At 40.6% G+C, this 19,294-nt stretch overlaps 1 pseudogene; it reads left to right on the top strand.

Moving 5' to 3' along the window:
• Positions 1–2,706: 2,706 nt before the first annotated feature.
• Positions 2,707–17,038, top strand: LOC122143948 (annotated as a pseudogene).
• Positions 17,039–19,294: the final 2,256 nt, after the last annotated feature.

Here is a 19,294-nt window from a genome sequence, read left to right as displayed (position 1 = left end):
ATAAAGTCACTCACACACACACAAACTCTACACACACGAGACGCGCGGAACTCTCCGCGCACATACCATAGACTGTATAAAAACAGACACATACTTATATGAGGCGCGCGTGCGCACGCACAAACTCTCCACACGCAGACTTATTTGAGACGCGAGCACACACACATAATACCTTAAATATGAGGCGCGCGCGCACACAAAGCGTGGGTACATTTCTCCAGGCTTGATGCCAACAGCGCTCGATGCAGTATTTGCGGTAAAATAATTGCTGCAAAGACCGGTACCACGACAAATATGATGAAGACCTTGGCAGTGCACGGAGTAAACATAAGAGCAGAAAGTTGCTCCGTCTTCGACTGGTAAATGAAGAGATACCTTGTTGATCACTCTGACAGTGTTTATATTGCAATAAATAATAACTACTGAATGTACACTGCCGTTCAAAAATGTGTTGGTTAGTCAGAATTTTTTTTAAGTAAGGATTCATTAAAGTTATCAAAGGTGCCATTTAAAAACGTGTAATGTTACAAAATATTTCGTTTTTAAATAAATGCTGTTCTTTAGAATTTTTTATTCACCAAAGGATCATGAAAAAAATGTATCATAGTTTCCAAAATATTAAGCAGCAAACTGTTTTCATATTTCTGAAGGGTCATATGACACTGAAGTAATGATTTTGAAAATTCAGATTTGACATCACAGGAAAAAATTACATTTTGAAATATATTCAAATACGATTTAAAATTGTAATACTATTTCACAATATTACAAGTTTTACTGTATTTTTTATTAAAATAAATTCAGCTTTGGTGAGCATGAGCTCTTTATAAAACATTTTTTGTTAGTTTGTGCACTGGCTAAGGAGCAGGGCCGGCGATTGCTATAGGCGAACTAGGCGGTTGCCTAGGGCGACAAATATGTTGGGGGCACAGGCGCCCTCTAGGGTCGCTGTTACGTTACGTTAGGCAAGTGCGCAGTTGATGAAGAAAATGAAGCAGGGCACCAGTGAAACAGACCACTGAGCCTGAAGCAAGTAAGACCCTTTGAATACCGTTTATTCAACCACAATTTAAAACTTCAGTGACTTGTTTCCAAGTAAACATTGACATTCCTCATTAATTAATCTCAAACACTACTGGTCTATATGCTGGTCTATAGTATATCTTCCTTCTTCCTTAAGTTTATTACTTATTTTAGTAAATATCCTCGAACATTCTTTGTAGCATTTGTGTATGGTATGGGGGGGGGGGCACAAAACTCAATCTCGCCTAGGGCAACCAAAAGGCTAGAGCCGGCCCTGCTAAGGAGCATGAGTCAAACTGAAAAAATTAAAACCAAAGTTTTTCTGAGGTAATGTGTTCTGTAATCTTGTTAAAATGGATTGCATAAAATTGGTATCGAAAAAAAGTGTCATTAGGAACCGGTATCGAAACTGAGGTATCGAAATTGGCACCAGATCGAAAGATTTTGAACAATACCCAGCCCTACTCCAGGCTCCCCAAAATGAGAGTTACGATGAGCTCAAGGCTAAGATCCTCGAGGCTGTGGAGTTGACCGAGGCAACTAACACCCGCAACGCCAGAGAGAGAGGCAAGGGACACAGTAAGCAGGCCGGCGGCCCCTGACCATGTCGACGAGCCCGTGCCCACCGAACCTTCAGCACCAATGGGCCGAGTGTGGCTGGCCGGGTGTGTACTGCATAGAGAGGAGCCTCCTCCCGGCCCCAGTAGGATGGTAAAACTCGATGGAAGGTCCGTCCGGGCGCTGTTGGACTCGGGCAGCTCAGTTACCCTCGCCCAGCCCACACTCATTAAGCCGCGGCATTAACGGAAAGCAGAGCTACCCCTCATGTGTGTACATGGGGATACCCACTATGTGCCGGCCCGTACAGTGCAGATCTCGGCTGGGCCCAGAACCTGGGCTGTGGAGGTGGACAATGTGCATGATCTTCTGGTTCCACTGCTGTAGGGACGAGACTGGCCAGGGCAGCTACTCATCTCCCTCAGGAAACCGGCCGCCCCAAGTCAAGATCGGCAATGGAAGGAAGCATCGGGGACCGCCCACCAGAAGGCCTGTTTTACTCGCGTCAGACAGTGCAAGGGAGGGTGAGTAAAACACTGCTAATGTTCCTGCTGTTAAGGAAAACTTCTCTTAGTGGTACATAAGACCAAGACGGAAACGGTAATGGAGCTGGCTCATGCTCATCCGATGGCTGGGCACCTCGAAAGTGGAAAATACCGTACAGCGCATTCGGGGACCGATTCCACTGGCCGGGATTGGACTCTGAGGTAAAACAATTCTGCTGCAGCTGCCCAACGTGCCAGCAGACGTCCCCTCATCATCCTCCCCCCAGCCTGCTAATACCACTGCCTGTCATCGACGTGCCCTTTGAGCGGATCGGGATGGATCTGGTAGGGCCACTGCCGAAGTTGGCCCGGGGTCATGAGCACATCCTGGTCATCCTAGATTATGCCACGCGCTAGTTTCTCCTGGCCAGCCGAGTTAGGATACCGAAAGAAGTGCTGACTGACTAGGGCACCCTGTTCATGTCCTGGGTGATGGCCGACCTCTGCCGCCTTCTCAAAGAAAAGCAGCTAAGAACATCAGTCTAACCACCCACAAACCCTGCCAGGAGTCGTAGTGCGGCAGCGGTCCCACCGGATACCAGAAGTTCACCGGCCAGCTATAGAGGAAGAGATAAAGAAGATGCTTCAACTAGGGGTCATCGAGCCTTCCCGTAGCCCTTGGACCAGCCCGACTGTCCTGGTACCAAAGCCGGACAACACCCTCCGCTTCAGTAATGACTTACGAAAGCTCAACAAGGTCTCCGCCTTCAACGGATATCCCATGCCCCAAGTGGACGAGCTCTTTGACTGGCTAGGCAAAGTCTGGTACATCAGCACGTTAGACCTCACCAAAGGCTATTGGCAGGTACCCTTAACCCAAAGCTCCTGGTAGAAGACAGCCTTCAGCACCCCCAGTGGCCACTGGCATTACCGGGTCCTTCCCTTCGGTTTGCACGGGGCACCTGCCACGTTCCAATGGCTGATGGATGTCCTGCTCCTGCCTCACCAAGCCTACGCTGTGGCTTACAAGGACGATGTCATAATTCACTGTGCTGGGAAACCCACCTGGAGTGTCTGTGGAGGGTGTTGATGGAGCTTTGACGGGCTGGCCTCACAGCCAACCCCAGGAAGTGTCACCTCGGCCTTACAGAAGCCAAGTACCTTGAATACAAGATTGGCCAAGAGCTCATCATGCCCCAGGAGAAAAAAGTGGAGGCAGTAAAAAAGTTCCCTTGGCCCAAGAACAAGACACAGGTACAGGCATTTCTGGGGTTGGCGAGCTACTATCTGGGTTTTTTATCCCCAATTTCTCCTCTATAGCCAGCCCCCTGTCAGACCTCACCAGGAAGGGGCAGCCCGAAGCGATCGTCTGGACTCCGGAGGCGGAGGAAGCTTTCCAAGTGCTGAAGACATACCTAACATCCTCACCGGTTCTGCACGCACCGGACTTCAGCTGCCCCCTATATACCGACGCCTCTGGTAATGGCTTGGGGAGCAGTACTCTCTCAGCTCAGGATGGAGAGGAGCACCCCGTGGTCGAGAAGGAGGCCCTGGCCATAAAGTGGGCGGTCCTGGAGCTGAATTACTACCTCTGGGGCCGCCGATTCACCCTGGTCACCGACCACGCTCCGTTACAGTGGATTTCCAAAGCTAAGGACACGAATGCCCGAGTGACCCGGTGGTTCCTAGCGCTCCAGGACTTCCACTTCCAGGTACTTCCTGGGTCGAATGGGCAGGTCTGACAAGTAACAACATGCAACCCCCCACAATACCCCCGCAACAAGTTGTGTCCCCTGACATACAGCCAAGTAAGGTGATCCATACTCAGAATTCGTACTCTGCATTTAACCCATCCAAAGTGCACACACACAACAGTGAACACACACACACCGTGAACACATACCCGGAGCAGTGGGCAGCCCAGGTAGCAGTTGGGGGTTCGGTGTCTTACTCTAGGGCACCTCAGTCGTGGTATTGCCAGCCCGAGACTCGAACCCACAACCTTAGGATTAGGAGTCAAACTCTCTAACCACCAGGCCAAGACTTCCCCGAGTTTCCGAATGTGGCATGTATCCAGATCATAGACTGTATAAAAACATGGATGTAGTGTCCGTGACATCACCCGTAGATTTCCGCTGCTGTAAAGTTGGGCATTTTAACATGGGGAGTCTATGGGATTGACTCCCTTTTGCAGCCAGCCTCTAGTGGCCAGTTGACGAATTACAGTTTAAGTTACTTCCTTGTTGGCCTCACGAGAGAGAGTGGGAGGTTGCCGCTTGTTCCAGATCAGCGTCGCCCTGGAAACGCCGCTCCCACACAAATCACAAACTACCGCCACCTGTGCGGGATGACTGGCACACCTGGAGCTCATTCCCATGGGCCTTAAAGGGGAGGTGGAAAAGAAAGCTCCAGGCGGAAACTAATGTCTGTTTTGTTTCTTCTCCTCTTGTGCAGAGACCGACGACCCTCTTGACGAGTGATTGGCAGCCCTGCATGAGCACCAAGTGACCTACCACCTGAGCACCGTGTGGTCATATGCACAGACACTTCACCTGCTCACGTATTGCACCGTTTGTGAATAAAGCATATATATATATATATATATATATATATATATATATATATATATATATATATATATATATATATATATATATATATATACACACACACACACATATATATTATATATATATATATATATATATATATATATTTTATATATATATATATATACATACATACATACATACATACATACAGGTGCATCTCAATAAATTAGAATGTTCTGGGAAAAGTTCATTTATTTCAGTAATTCAAAAAGTTGTGAAACTTGTGTATTAAATAAATTCGGTGCACACAGACTGAAGTAGTTTAAGTCTTTGGTTCTTTTAGTTGTGATGATTTGGCTCACATTTAACAAAAACCCACCAATTTAAATCTCAGCAAATTAGAATACTTCATAAGACCAATAAAAAAACATTTTCAGTGAATTGTTGGTCTTCTGGTAAGTATGTTCATTTACTGTACATGTATTGAATACTTGGTACGGGCTCCTTTTGCTTTACTTGCTGCCTCAATTCGGTGGGAAATGGAAGTGATCAGTTTGTGGCACTACTGAGGTGGTATGGAAGCCCAGGTTTCTTTGACAGTAGCTTTCAGCTCATCTGCATTTTTTGGTCTCTTGTTTCTCATTTTCCTCTTGGCAATACCTCATAGATTCTCTATGGGGTTCAGGTCTGGTGAGTTTGCTGGCCAGTCAAGCACACCAACACCATGGTCATTTAACCAACTTTTGGTGCTTTTGGCAGTGTGGGCAGGTGCCAAATCCTGCTGGAAAATGAAATCAGCATCTTCAAAAAGCTGTTCAGCAGAAGGAAGCATAAAGTGCTCCAAAATTTCTTGGTAAACGGGTGCAGTGACTTTGGTTTTCAAAAAACACAATGGACCAACACCAGCAGATGACATTGCACCCCAAACTTAACACTGGACTTCAAGCAACTTGGGCTATGAGCTTCTCCACCCTTCCTCCAGAGTCTAGGACTTTGGTTTCCAAATGAAATACAAAACTTGCTCTCATCTGAAAAGAGGACTTTGGACCACTGGGCAACAGTCCAGTTCTTCTCCTTAGCCCAGGTAATGTTGTCTGTGGTTCAGAAGTGGCTTAAACAAGAGGACTACAATAACTGTAGCCAAATTCCTTGATATGTCAGTGTGTGGTGGCTCTTCATGCCTTGAGCCTAGCCTCAGTCCATTCCTTGTGAAGTCCACGCAAATTCTTGAATCGATTTTGCTTGACAATTGTTTGATTTATTGATTTTTTTTGTCTAGTGTGTTTTCGCAGATGGGGAGTTTTTATTTTTGATTTTATGATACATTCACTGCTTAGAAATCCCACCACACATCAACAACACAATTCTATAATTAAACACTGTAAGAAAGAAAAATTTAAAATATCAACAGCCATTCTATTGCTTCAATTAAAATAGTGTACGATTCAAGATAATCACTGCCAATGGAAGAAAAGATCTTTTATAGACATTTTTTCTAGCCAAGGGAATTTTTAGTCTACGTCCAGATGGGAGCAATTCAAAAGCAGAATGAAGAGGATGCGTGTTATCTTTAAAAATCGCAATTGCCATTTTACCCATGAAATGATCGAACAAGCTCTGAAGTGGGCTGGTTTTTTGTCCAGTAATCTTATTTGCTTGATTAATTATTTGTGATAGTTTGTTCTTTTGTTTTAATGTTAGATTGCCGTACCATCGAAACAATATTATATGTGAGAATACTCTCAATCATTGATCGATATAACATAGTTAGGGTCTGCTGACCGATATTAAAGCTTCTCAGTTTCCTGAGGAGACCCAGGCGCTGTCGTGCTTTTTTATGAATGTACTCCACATTACTTTCAAAATTAAGTTTCTCATCTATAATTGTACCCAAATATTTAAAATTCGAGACCTGCTCTACAGTTTTTTCCTTTATGACAACTGGTTTATATTCAGATACCGTATCTACTCTTCTCAACTGATTTCTCAAACATAGCTCTTTTGTCTTTTCAATATTAAGATGTAAAAAAACTACTCTCAAACCAACAGATAATACTGTCAATGTACTCAAAATATGAGGTGCAGTTCATTTCTTTCTGACATGAAAACCAATGCCATATCATCGGCATATTTTATAAGGGTAAGGTTATCGTCATTGCACTTCAGTTCATTTATGTATACGGAAAAAAGTATTGGAGACAGTACACATCCCTGAGGTACCCCAGTATCTAAAAACAAGCAATCCGACATAACATTATTAAAACAAACTCGCTGAGGGCGACCTTTTAAAAACGCCTTAATCCATAAAATCATCCAACTACTAGCACCTAACTCATAGAGGCGCTTTAAAAGAAGATGAGGTTGGACAGTATTAAAAGCGGATGAGAAATCCATGAAGAGTATTCGAACATAGGAATTTGAATTATCTAGATGATTTTGAACCTTATTTAAAAGAGTGAGAGAGGCATCCACAGTGCTCCTATTTGCCCGATAGGCAAATTGCATGGGGTCTATGCATGTCTCGATTTTGGGATAACAGTTCCTTACATACTATGCGCTCCATGCATTTACCACAGAATAGATGTGAGTACAATTGGGCGAAAGTCTTGGAGAGATTTTGCATTAGGTATTTTCGTCACCGGGATGACAATGGAATTCTTCCAGGCTAATGGTACAAAACCATTGTTCAGGAAGATTTGAAATAACCTTGTACACACATGTCCAAGTTGTGCTGCACATTCTTTCAGGACTTTCCCCTTCAGGCCATCTTGGCCAGGTGCCTTATACGGTTTAATTTTATGAAGCACTGTGACAACCTCCCTCTCCTGTATAATCATAGGCTGTGATTGAGTCATGGTCATCATTAATTCATTACTAACAGACAAATCATCATCATTAAAATCATTATCAAATTGTGAATAAAAAATATTAAGATTATTTGCAAGACAATGAGGGTCTTCATGTTTTTGAACTCTTTTCTTTTGTCTACCCATCATTGTATTCAAACCCTTCCATGCATCTCTTACATTCCCTGTTTTTAATTTCTCTTCAACATTCTCTTTATATTCATTCTGTGCATCTTTTATCTTACGTTTTACTGCTTTGTTTAACTCTTTTATTTTCTGCTGATCATTCTGCAAGAAAGCAATTTTCTTCATGTTTAGGTAATGTTTCAGATCTTTGTTAATCCACGGCTTATTATTTGGATAGACTCTAATATTCTTTGTTTGAACCACTGAATTTACACAGAAATTAACATAACAGGTTATTGTGTCATTCAACAATTCATGATTACTACAACAGTCATCATCGTTAAAAAAATAAGTCCCCTTCAGTGCACTCAAAACAGCCTCTTAGCTTTTCTATTTCGTCCCTGGACCACGTTTGAACCTGCTGAACGGCAGGCTTGATCCTCTTTAAAAGCTGCCTGTATTTTGGTAACAGATGAATAACGTTGTGATCCGACGGTCCCAGAGGTGGGTATAGCTTTGGCACATATGCACCTTCCACGTTACCAAAGCATTTGTCCAGAGTCTTAACCAGTCTTGTCGGACTGGTTACATATTGCTCAAGATTTGGCAACAGCGTAGATACATTGCATTTATTAAAATCTCCAAGCAAGAAGACTGGGTCATCGGCAGAATTGCAAAGCGCTCTGTTGTAACTAGCAGCTATGCATTCGGCAGCAAGTGCAAAGTTTGGTCCAGGCACATAGACTAAGATAATTGTTTATTTGTCCGAATTCGCGAGGCAAATAGTATGGCCTAAAAGACACAGTCAATAGTTCATAGTGAGCAGAGCAATGTGTTTCACGTACCGTAATATTATTCGCCCACCTGCTACTAACGAACATACACAGTCCTCCTCCGATTGTTTTATAAGTTTCATAAGGCTGCAGTTCTCTCGGTTGGTTGTGCATCTTTTTCTTAGACACACTTTTTCCTTCCACTCAACTTTCTGTTAACATGCTTGGATACAGCACTCTGTGAACAGCCAGCTTCTTTGGCAATGAATGTTTGTGGCTTACCCTCCTTGTGAAGGGTGTCAATGATTGTCTTCTGGACAACTGTCAGATCAGCAGTCTTCCCCATGATTGTGTAGCCTAGTGAACCAAACTGAGAGACCATTTTGAAGGCTCAGTAAACCTTTGCAGGTGTTTTGAGTTGATTAGCTGATTGGCATGTCACCATATTCTAATTTGTTGAGATAGCGAATTGGAGGGTTTTTGTTAAATGTGAGTCAAAATCATCACAATTAAAAGAACCATTGACTTAAACTACTTCAGTCTGTGTGCATTGTATTTATTTAATACACGTGTTTCACAATTTGAGTTGAATTACTGAAATAAATACATTTCCACGGCATATATATAAAAACATTAAAAAAACCCCAGAAATAAACCAACAGCTTGAGGCTGTCTACACTGAATGTGACAAAGCGACCATTGCAAATCTCAATATTTTCTGGAATTTTATCAATAAAGATAATTAGACAATATTTTGCTGAGTGTGATATTGTGTGTGTTATTGTGCTGATATCTATGAACAGCTGACTTCTAAAGTTTTTGATATACAGTATTTCATATTCTGTGTGGTCGGTTCACAGCAGTGATATAAATTAATATTTTCCAATAAGTTTAAATTGATTTTTACCTTTTATGTGCATTTTTACCTTTATAAATAATAATAAATAATAATAATAATAATAAAAATAATAATAAAAAAAATTATAATAATAATACAGTTAGGCTGTTACTAAACAAATGAAATCAATATCAAGATTCATGTTTGCAGAAGTTTGCTCCTGTGGCTCAGTGGAAGAGCATTGCATTAGCAACGCAAAAGGTCGTGGGTTCAATTCCCAGGGAACATACATACTGATAAAAGAAAAGTATAACCTGAATGCCTCTGCTAAATGCATAAATGTAAATATTTACACGTTAATGCAGCTTAGAGGAATATTGAATGCTTTAACCTGCAGTTACAACTGCCTAAATAACGTTTTGATATTTTAAACATGAAATGTTGAATACTGATATCTGAAATTATTAAAAAAAATGAAAAGATACTTTAAAATGTAAAATGTAAACAATTAAAACCGGAAAGTAACTGTTAAGTGAGTCATTGCGATTGAACCGATTCATTTAAACAGTTGATTCATTCAGGGACGAAACACCGTCATGTTGCTCAGAGATGCAGCGCTGTGGCTGTGTCTGGGATGATTTTTGTTTGCGAAATAGAGAAAAAGCAGGCATGGTGTCTAAAACGTTGATATTAACTTAATGTAACTGTTGTAAAAAAAAATCTATATCACATTTGTAACCATGCTGATGTTTTGCTCTCTTCGTGTGATATTGATTGGCTATATGAAATGATATAAATATATATATTTTCTGCTCCCTTATCTTGAATTATTTGATCATTCTAAATGCATTAATAGACTGAATCATGCAGTGAAAGAACGCACTCTAAAGTTAGTGTAACGTTAGTCGCTTTTCTGGGTATATGTGTGCACTGTAGGTTTGTTTTGTTTGGTTTCTGCAATATACTCCATAATGTCATGATGTCTCACGAGTTCAGTATTTCTCCTCTCTATTTTCGCAACGCGTTTTAACAGATTGTATGTCCCTCCAGGCGCACGGTCGCAGTGTGCTGTGAAGCTGTCTATGGGTAAAAACACAGGCAGAATAAAGAACTTTATAAATGATTGTGACAAAACGGATATTCAGCGTTTTCCTGCTCCTGGTTAGTTGTAAGACCGATTAATTATATGCCGCGTGTTTTACTTTAAATTATATGAAGGCAGAGTTGACTTATTTTGCATAATAATATATGCTACATTCTGATACCATACTAAAGAAGAGATGTCGTCCGGTGTGTATTTGTGTTTTTTCTCCTCCCTCTGCTCTCAGATGTTGTGTCTGTCTGAGCAGGATGTGATCCTCCAGTGTGTCAGGTGTTAGCAGCAGGACTAATGGCTAGAATAAACAGGACATTTGTGTTGACTCTTCTCATCGCTGCCAGCTCCATATTCCTCCTCTTCCAGCTCTTCAACTGCAGACAGTATTCATCAAAGGTGACAAGACCAAACCACCAGAAAACCTGACACCCTGTGCTATGCTGTCCTAAATAACACTGATCATTTCCATCAAAGTGTTTGGACACTGACACAGTTTTCATAATTTGGGCTCTGTATGCCACCAGAATAGAATTAAATGAAAAATCAAGATGAAACTGAAGTGCAGACTTTTAATCTTCAATTCAAGGGGTTGAACAAAAATGTAACATGAAATGCTTCGGAATTACAACCATTTTTATACACAGTCCCCCCATTTTCAGGTGCGCAGATGTAATTGGACAAATAAATATAATCATATATATATATATATATATATATATATATATATATATATTTTTTTTTTTTTTTTTAACATTTTGTTGAGAATCCTTTGCTGCTCAATTGGGTTGAGATCAGGAGACTGACTCGGCCATTGCAGAATATTCCACTTTTTTACCTTCAAAAAACTCCTGGGTTGCTTTTGCTGTATGTTTTGTGTCATTGTCCATTTGTACTATGAAGCGCCATTCAGTGAACTTTGCTGCATTTGTCTGAATCTGGGCAGACAGTATGTCCCTAATGCACTTCAGAACTCATGCGGCTGCGTCTGTCTTCTGTCAGGTCATCGATAAACACCAGTGCCACTGGGAGCCATGCACACTCATGCATCATCACACTGCCTCCACCATGTTTCACAGATGATGTTGTATGCTTCGGGTCATGAGCTGTTCTCAAGCCTTCTCAATACTTTTTTCATCCTGTCATTTTGCTACATCTTGATATTAATTTAATCCATCCAAAGAATGCTTTTCCAGAAGTGGTCTGGCTTTTCTAATGTTTTTTTGCAAAGTCTAATCTGGCCTTTCTATTCTTCTATTCTTAAAATACAAGACCAGAATCACTGAGGTGGAAAAAGGATCACCCTCCTCCTAAAAATGACTTCAATCAGGTGTAGCTAATCACCTGATAAAACGAAAACTGTGTCCGTCTTCATTTCAGGCTTCAAAGCAAACTTTTTTTATACCCACTGAGTATAATATGTATACACACACACACACACACACACACACACAATCACACAGGGTGTGCTTCATTTATTAATGAAAATTAATCAAATCATAAGTTAAAGGTTGATGCACCCAATTTTGTTGACTGATGTCTTACATAAAATGACATTTTTCTTTCACTGCAGAATGGCCTTAACACATTAAGTGATAAAGGATATCTGTCCGGGGGAAAGAGGCACATTGGGTGAGTCCAATTTAATAGTATTGATGAAAAGTTTAGTCTAAAGCTCTTAACCCGTGTGTTAAGTTTAATCCTAAAGCTAATGCTCAGCAGCCGGAGGGAGATACAACAACCTAGGGATGTATCAGTTAGTTCTGATGTGTTTTTTGTGTCTAAAGTCTGCATACCCTCAACATATGCATCATATTCGCCTGTTGTAGTATACAGTGCACTGTGAACTTCATAACTAAGTCAACAGAATGTTTTTATCTCCAATATGTAAGGCTGTGATTTGCTAACATTGTGTTTCGCTTTCTCCATATTTTTTTTTTCTTTCTTTCTCTTAATTTAGCATTTGCTGAAGAAGTTCCTGGGGCTGGTCCATAAGTTTAAATTGCCTGTGTTTCTGGTGGACACAGCGTCTCTGAAGCTTCTGTCCCCGGATGCAGTTCTCTACAGGGACAGTCAGCTGAAGGAGCCCCGCTGCAGTTTCCTCTGCACACACAGGGACTTCACAACCTTTGCACTGCTCGGAAACCTCTGGAAATATGATGTGAGCACATCAATAGAATTTTTGTGGAAAAAGCAAAAAGATGCCTGTTGTTCTTTGGGCATTTAAGGAAGATTTGACTTAAATCTTCACCTTTCCCCCACATACCTTGATCATTCTCACAACAGTTTACCGCAAGAATAGACTGATAATACTTCTCTATATTTGTGCAGGCCGCCCTATTGGATGCAGCAGCAGAGCACGGTCTGGAGCTGCTGGAGATTCATGGGAAAGACCCCAGACTGAACAGCATGGATGATCTGACAGCAAAAGAAATACCGCTGCACTTCCTGTTCCGCTTTAACAGCCGTCTGGTTCACGTGGTCGTTCTGTACGAGCGCAGTGGGAAGTACCTCTGGCATGGCCCTCTCAGGCTGAAAGGCAGTATGGAGAGGACCTTCGCCCCTTTCACAAAACTGTTCTCTCTCCACCTTCAATACCACGACTTAGCACAAAACTGGACTTTACAAAACTGGACTTTGGCCGTCATGCTGGGGCCTATGACAGGTCTGTTTCCATAAAGCACACATGTGCATATACACTACTGTTCAAAAGTTTAAGGTCATTAAGTTTTTTTTTTGGTTTGTTTTTTTAAATAAAGAAATTAAAGGAATAGTTCACTGAAAAATGAAAATTTGCTGAACATTTACTCACACTCAAGCCACCCAAGATGTAGATGAATGTGTTTCTTCATCAGATTTGGAGAAAAGTAGCATTGCATCAGTGTCTCAGCAATGGATGCTCTGCAGTGAATGGGTGCCGTCAGAATGAGAGTCCAAACAGCTGATAAAAACATCACAATAATCCACAAGTAATCCACAGCACTCCAGTCCACCAGTTAATGTCTGGAGAAGACAAAATCTTATTTGGAAAACAAATACTTAAGGGTGTTCTGACTTTTAAATCATTGCTTCTGGCTAAAATACCATAATCCATAAATTGCTTTCTCCAGTGATAAAGTCCATCTCCTGTTGTCTCTCACATCAAAGCATTGGTTTGAAGTTAAAACGTCTTATTGATGGACTTGTTTCTTTCAAACACGCATCTTTTCACTTCACAAGACATTAACTGATGGACTGGAGAGGTGTGGATTACTTGTGGATTATTGTGATGTTTTTATCAGCTGTTTGGACTCTCATTCTGACGGCACCCATTCACTGCAGAGGATCCATTGCTGAGACACTGATGCAATGCTACTTCTCTCCAAATCTGATGAAGAAACAAACTCATCTACATCTTGGGTGGCTTGAGCGTGAGTAAACTTTCAGCAAATTTAATTTTGGGTGAACTATTCCTTTAATACTTTCATTCAGCATTAAATTGATCAAAAGTGACAGTCAAGTTTAAAATAACCTAAATGCTGTTCTTTCAAACTTTTGTATTTATCAAATAATCTTGAAAAACCACAAAAGTATTGGGCAGCACAAACCGTTTTCAACATTGATAATAATAAGAATTGTTTCTTGAGCAGCAAATCAGAATCTCAGAATGTGAACAGAAGAGACTTCTTTTAAAAACATCGACCGCAAACTGAACAGTAGTGTTTGTGTCATATTATCTCAAGTATCAACTCGCATACTGAAGATGCTAATTGTAAGAAAAAACGCATGCGTTGTTTAATTCCATGATGTTTTTCAGGCCAGAGCTCATTCAGACCACTCTTGATGGGGCTTGACGTAAGAATCCCTAAAAACTACACTCGTTTCCTCCAAGAGCATTCCAGCAGTCACTTCCTGGAGTGTCGCTGCAGAGAAGCCAAGGCCTTTTACCAGGTACTGTCTCTAAACCTGACTTGTAAGTGTTTGAATGTCTTAATTAGACTGGCTCAAGCACTGCATATCAATTGGGCTCAGAGTCTAAATCATTTTGTACAGCTGTATCCAGAAGACACCTCTACAGAGGCTATGGACTTTAGGATGAGGGCTAAAAGTCTGCTTCATCTTGCTTCCAAAGTCCTCTCTGTGCTCGGAGTACCGTTCTGGCTCAGCAGTGGAACCTGTCTTGGTAAGAGGCTCTCAAAATATGACCTTTTTAATACAATGGATCATTCACAGCCTATGTATTGATCTTTAATTTTAAAGGCTCAAATTATGATTTTGATTCCCAGGGATAGAGGTAGTCTCTTTTGAGATAGAGACTTCAAATTTCCTCTAGCATATGTTCAGGCTGTCCTCTACCTGTGTGCCATAAGAACACTAACAGATGCCGTAGGTGCTTTTATACCTTCAGCAGCTGGATTGAATAACTCCCGTCCTCTTCTGTCCTGTTTCCCACAGGTTGGTACAGGCAGTGTAATATCATTCCCTACAGTAAGGACGTTGATCTGGGCATTTGGATTAAAGATTATAGGAATGACATCACTCCGGCGTTTCAGAAGGCTGGTCTCCCACTGAAACACAAGTTTGGCAAGGTAAGGGCCGATTTATTACCTGCCTGGAAATTGCTAGATACATTGCAGTAAATGTATTTATATTCTGTCAAGTTTCACTGTATGTGTAAATACTTATTTATGTGTTCCATGAATGCATTCAGTTATTTACCGTGTTTATGCAGTGTTTAAATTGCTATACTTTTTTACGTTAGTAAGATATTTACAGAGCTAGTATTAAGTTTTGGAGATAACAAGCTTAGTCTGTCGCATAGGATGTCCCTCCAGTATTTCACCCCAAAATCAAAAAGAAAAATAATTATATTTAATTTAATTATATATACTATAATTATATGACTCTAATGCAAAAAACAAAACACATAATAATAATAATAATAATAATAAATAAATAAAGACAATTAATCAGTCTCATTAATGTAATAAAGTAATGAAAATCTTCCTGTCTTTTTATAATGTTTTCAGTTCAGTACAATAAACACTTTTTAATTGTGCAGTAATGATGAATTAATGCATTATAATAGACTGTTGCCTGGGCTGTGTTTAATTGTCATCGAAATTACATCACAATGCAAACACTTTAATGATCATCACTAAAGCAGGTTTTATTGATTGGTTGGTTTTTTTTTTTTAAGGTGAAATCAAGAGCCATACATTTGCTGACATTTTCACCCCTTCTATTTTTTTCTTCTAAATATCAGGTTGAGGACAGTTTGGAGCTCTCCTTTCAGGGAAATAATGTGAAACTGGACATTTTCTTTTTTTATGATGAAGGTGATGTTGTCTGGAATGGAGGCACACAGGCAAAGAGTGGCAGAAAATTCAAGTGAGTATTAGAAAGTTTTCTATTATCAATTAAACTTTAGCTTTCAATCAGAGATGCAAACTTTAGGGGTTAAAAAGTGTTGAGAAAATGACATGAAATTACTACTATAACCAGTAGATGGCTGCAGAGGATCACTCGTGTGCTCATTTTCCATTCCCTAATATAGTTAATTTCATGTTTTGCTTTTAGATTAGAAAATTAACTGTTCAACCCTAACCTCAAGACAAACTTTCAAAAAAAAGTTATCAAAAAGATCTTTTAAATTGAGCTGTTTTTGGTCATGTTTAGACACGTCACACATGACATGGAACCCCAGTGCCTTTTGTAGAACCTGATTGTGAGAACACAATGGGTGGCATTATTAAATACCCAGGGAAATTCTGTTTTTTTAAAAAAATATAACTTTTTTTTTTGTATTGTTTCCTGATAGATATGTGTTCCCACGATTTAATCTGTGTTGGACCGAGCTGATGGAGCTAAAGGTACGAGTTCCCTGCGAGACTGAGGACTATGTGATGGCCAACTATGGACCCAACTGGAATGTTCCTGTGAAAACCTGGGACTGGAAGACCTCTCCGTTCAATGTACAGGAGAATGGTGTCTGGCCTGTGAGGGAATGGGATGATGTCATCCAAGTTTACTGAAGCATCGTGGGAGTTACAGTATTTAGTTACACTCCAGTAGATATGGGTCATTGCAGTTACAAACCACTCTATGCTACTACAAATTAGAAAGTAAGCCCTTGTGGAAATGTTTCAGTGTTCCTTAAAAGTCTGCAGACCTTGACTGCCTTTGTAACACTAAGAGAACATTGAAAACATTAGAAGAAATATTAATGTGAGCAAGAAATTTGTTTATATTTCTTGTAAATTATCCATTGTGTAAAGATGCACACTAAGATGCTTAATTTAAATATACATGGTATGCAGTGCAGGGGTTTGAGTGCCTCAGCAACCCTGGGAACTGTTTTCTGGAGCATTGCCTCCTGGTAGGGACTTCCTTGGCAAATTGGTCCCAAGTTAGAGTCCAGACAAAGAGTGATCCAACACTGTCTCCTGTGACCAGGAAAGAGGGTGAACCTTCACTGTAGTAGGGATACCAGTGCCCTCTCCTGGAGGCATGTTTTGGAGAAAGCCTGGGTGCTGGGCTCAGACCCAAACAAACAACATGGGGCCACACCTCCTTGTGGACTCGCCACTTGTTACACAATGGGTGGCAGCTGGAGAGGGGGGCCCATGGATGTGGATAACTTGAGGGTGACTGGAGGGTGTGTTCCAATAATCAAGGGATCACACTTCTCAGCCTTCTTGGGAAAGCCTATGCCAGCATGCTGGAAGAGGAACAATGTAGATACCATGTGGAACAGTGGACCAACGTTTTTACCCTAGCAAGGATCCTGGAGGGGCATCCCTGTTCACTCTACATGTGTTTACTGGAGTTGTTTTTTGGCAGAGTGTCTAAATCTGAAGGCATGAATATCAGTTTGGAAAAAGGTGTATTGTCCTCTTTGGGTATTGCATTTTCAAGTGGAGGATCTCAACTACCTCCACAAGTGAGGGTAGGTCTAAGCACGAGGTTCATAGGCAAATTGGTGCAGTGAATAGTTGGTGCAGTCTTAGTAAAGATGATTAATATATTAAAAGTACAGAAACGGGTCATGTGCCATGCAGTCTTTGACTGAGAAGATCTGTTGGAGAAGTAGAGAGAAGTCTTGCTGACCAAACCATTTCACGTGTGGCGAGTAACTGGCACAGAAGCTTAACTTATCTGTCATTCTCAGTCTCAGGATTTCCTTTGATAACACAGTTGAGAGACTCTGTGGCCAACTGTCAGCACATCCATCCTGCGTCCCTGCCACTGGTCCTGAGAATACACATGGAATGAATTTCTTAAAGAGAATGAGTAACTTTTAATTCTATTGCACCCAAGACATCCTGTTTTATCCTTCTTCTTCATTTGTATCATATAGACCTTATGTGTCAGAGAAACAAGTGTGCAGTCGTCGTCTTTGAAGTTCCATTTTTGTGGTAGGTCTATAGCATCGCTGTTAAAGAGTAATTAGCTGGAAAGTGGATTTACTTATTGTAGATTTAACAAAAGTTATTACGAGCATTGTTATGTTCCAAGCAAATGTCAACCAATGTCGATAGAAAATTTTAAAATGAAAGGTTCATTCATAAATTTGTAAGTGCCATATTGTTTCAAGGATATTGTTGTGAAGAAATCATCAGGCGTTGCTTGTTCACTGACTTAATTTGTGTATTGAGGTAGGGGTACAATTCCAGTAGTCATTCTGAAAGCCAATGCCAAAGCCTTGAATTTGATTCAGGAGGCTACAGTTGGGTTGAGACCGAGAGGAGTATGATGTTGGCCCCTTTTTTCTAATTAAAGTCCCAACATACAACGTTCTGGTTCATCTGCGGAGGTTTAGATGTGGTAGCTGGAAGGCCATGCAATAGAGCATTGCAGTAGTCCAGTTGGGTAGCATATTAAGAGTCTACATTTTATAATACTAAAAAGCATGGGCATGCATTGCCGAGTGATTGCTGAGATGTAGGTAATGAAGTATCTTGCCTTCTTGGTGTTAAGTGTTGTCTTTGCAAGGTTGTAAGGCAGAGTCAGCGGGGTTGATCAACAGGTGAACCTGCATATTATCTGCATAGCAGTGACTGGAAAAGGTAGGCATTTGATTACACCTCTAATGAGGTTGTGAACATCGAAAAAAGTAGGGGGACCATGTACTGAGCCTTGATGCACACCAATGATTAACTGATGTATTTCAGACAGTGTCAGTGTGTGGTGCAGAGAGCTGATTGCTGAAAGTCACCACTTTATCAGTGGAAGAGGTGGCAAAGTCACCTGGGGCCCCATTTATAAAACATGCGTATGCACAGATTTGATCAGACATGGTAAAGTGCTTAGTGGTACGTCAGGGTCTAAGCAGTTTTCACTTTTTACGTACTTTTCCTTGTGGCACACAAGTCAGAGTACTGCAGATAGTTAGAAATCTAAGCAATTCTTTTCGTGAAGAATTTGAACTGGGGCTCTTTTATGTGCTAATGGAATTAGTTAGAGGGCATTTACAAGATGGAAATCTAAAACCTTTCAGCTGCGAAATTTCAAGGTCATTTATGATTTATAAATTTGACTGCTGAAAGGGAGTCGATGCATGCTTTTGTCCATATGGTAGTTTCTTTGAATTACATATATACACATTTGAAACATAGGACAGTTTCTATGCAACATTTTATAAATCAGGCCCCTGGTGTAAGCTAGAGAGGGCATTTCATGCCACCCATCTGGATATATATATATAAAAAACACACTTTTAAATGTATGACAGCTGATTGCACTTTTCAATGTTGGTTAAACTGTTAAATTTTATAAAATAGCCTATAATTTGCTGTACAGGTATTATATTAGGCTTAAACTTTTTTTCATTTTATTGTAAATTTGCAATCGTATTAACAAATATTGAAAATATATACATTCTGCAGTGCCACTTCTAAATACAAATAAAATGGGGTCTTAAAGGAAACCTTGAGGCTGATTGCTTTTCCTGAACAAATGCTTTATGTATTATTGGGAGATGTATTTTTATTTTCAGTTAATGTTCCATTCACAAACACA

This window comes from Cyprinus carpio, unplaced genomic scaffold (genome assembly GCF_018340385.1).
Source record: "Cyprinus carpio isolate SPL01 unplaced genomic scaffold, ASM1834038v1 S000006541, whole genome shotgun sequence".
NCBI lineage: Eukaryota > Metazoa > Chordata > Actinopteri > Cypriniformes > Cyprinidae > Cyprinus > Cyprinus carpio.
The sequence above is the reverse complement of the archived record's forward strand: the minus strand, read 5'-3'. Positions and strand labels throughout refer to the sequence as shown.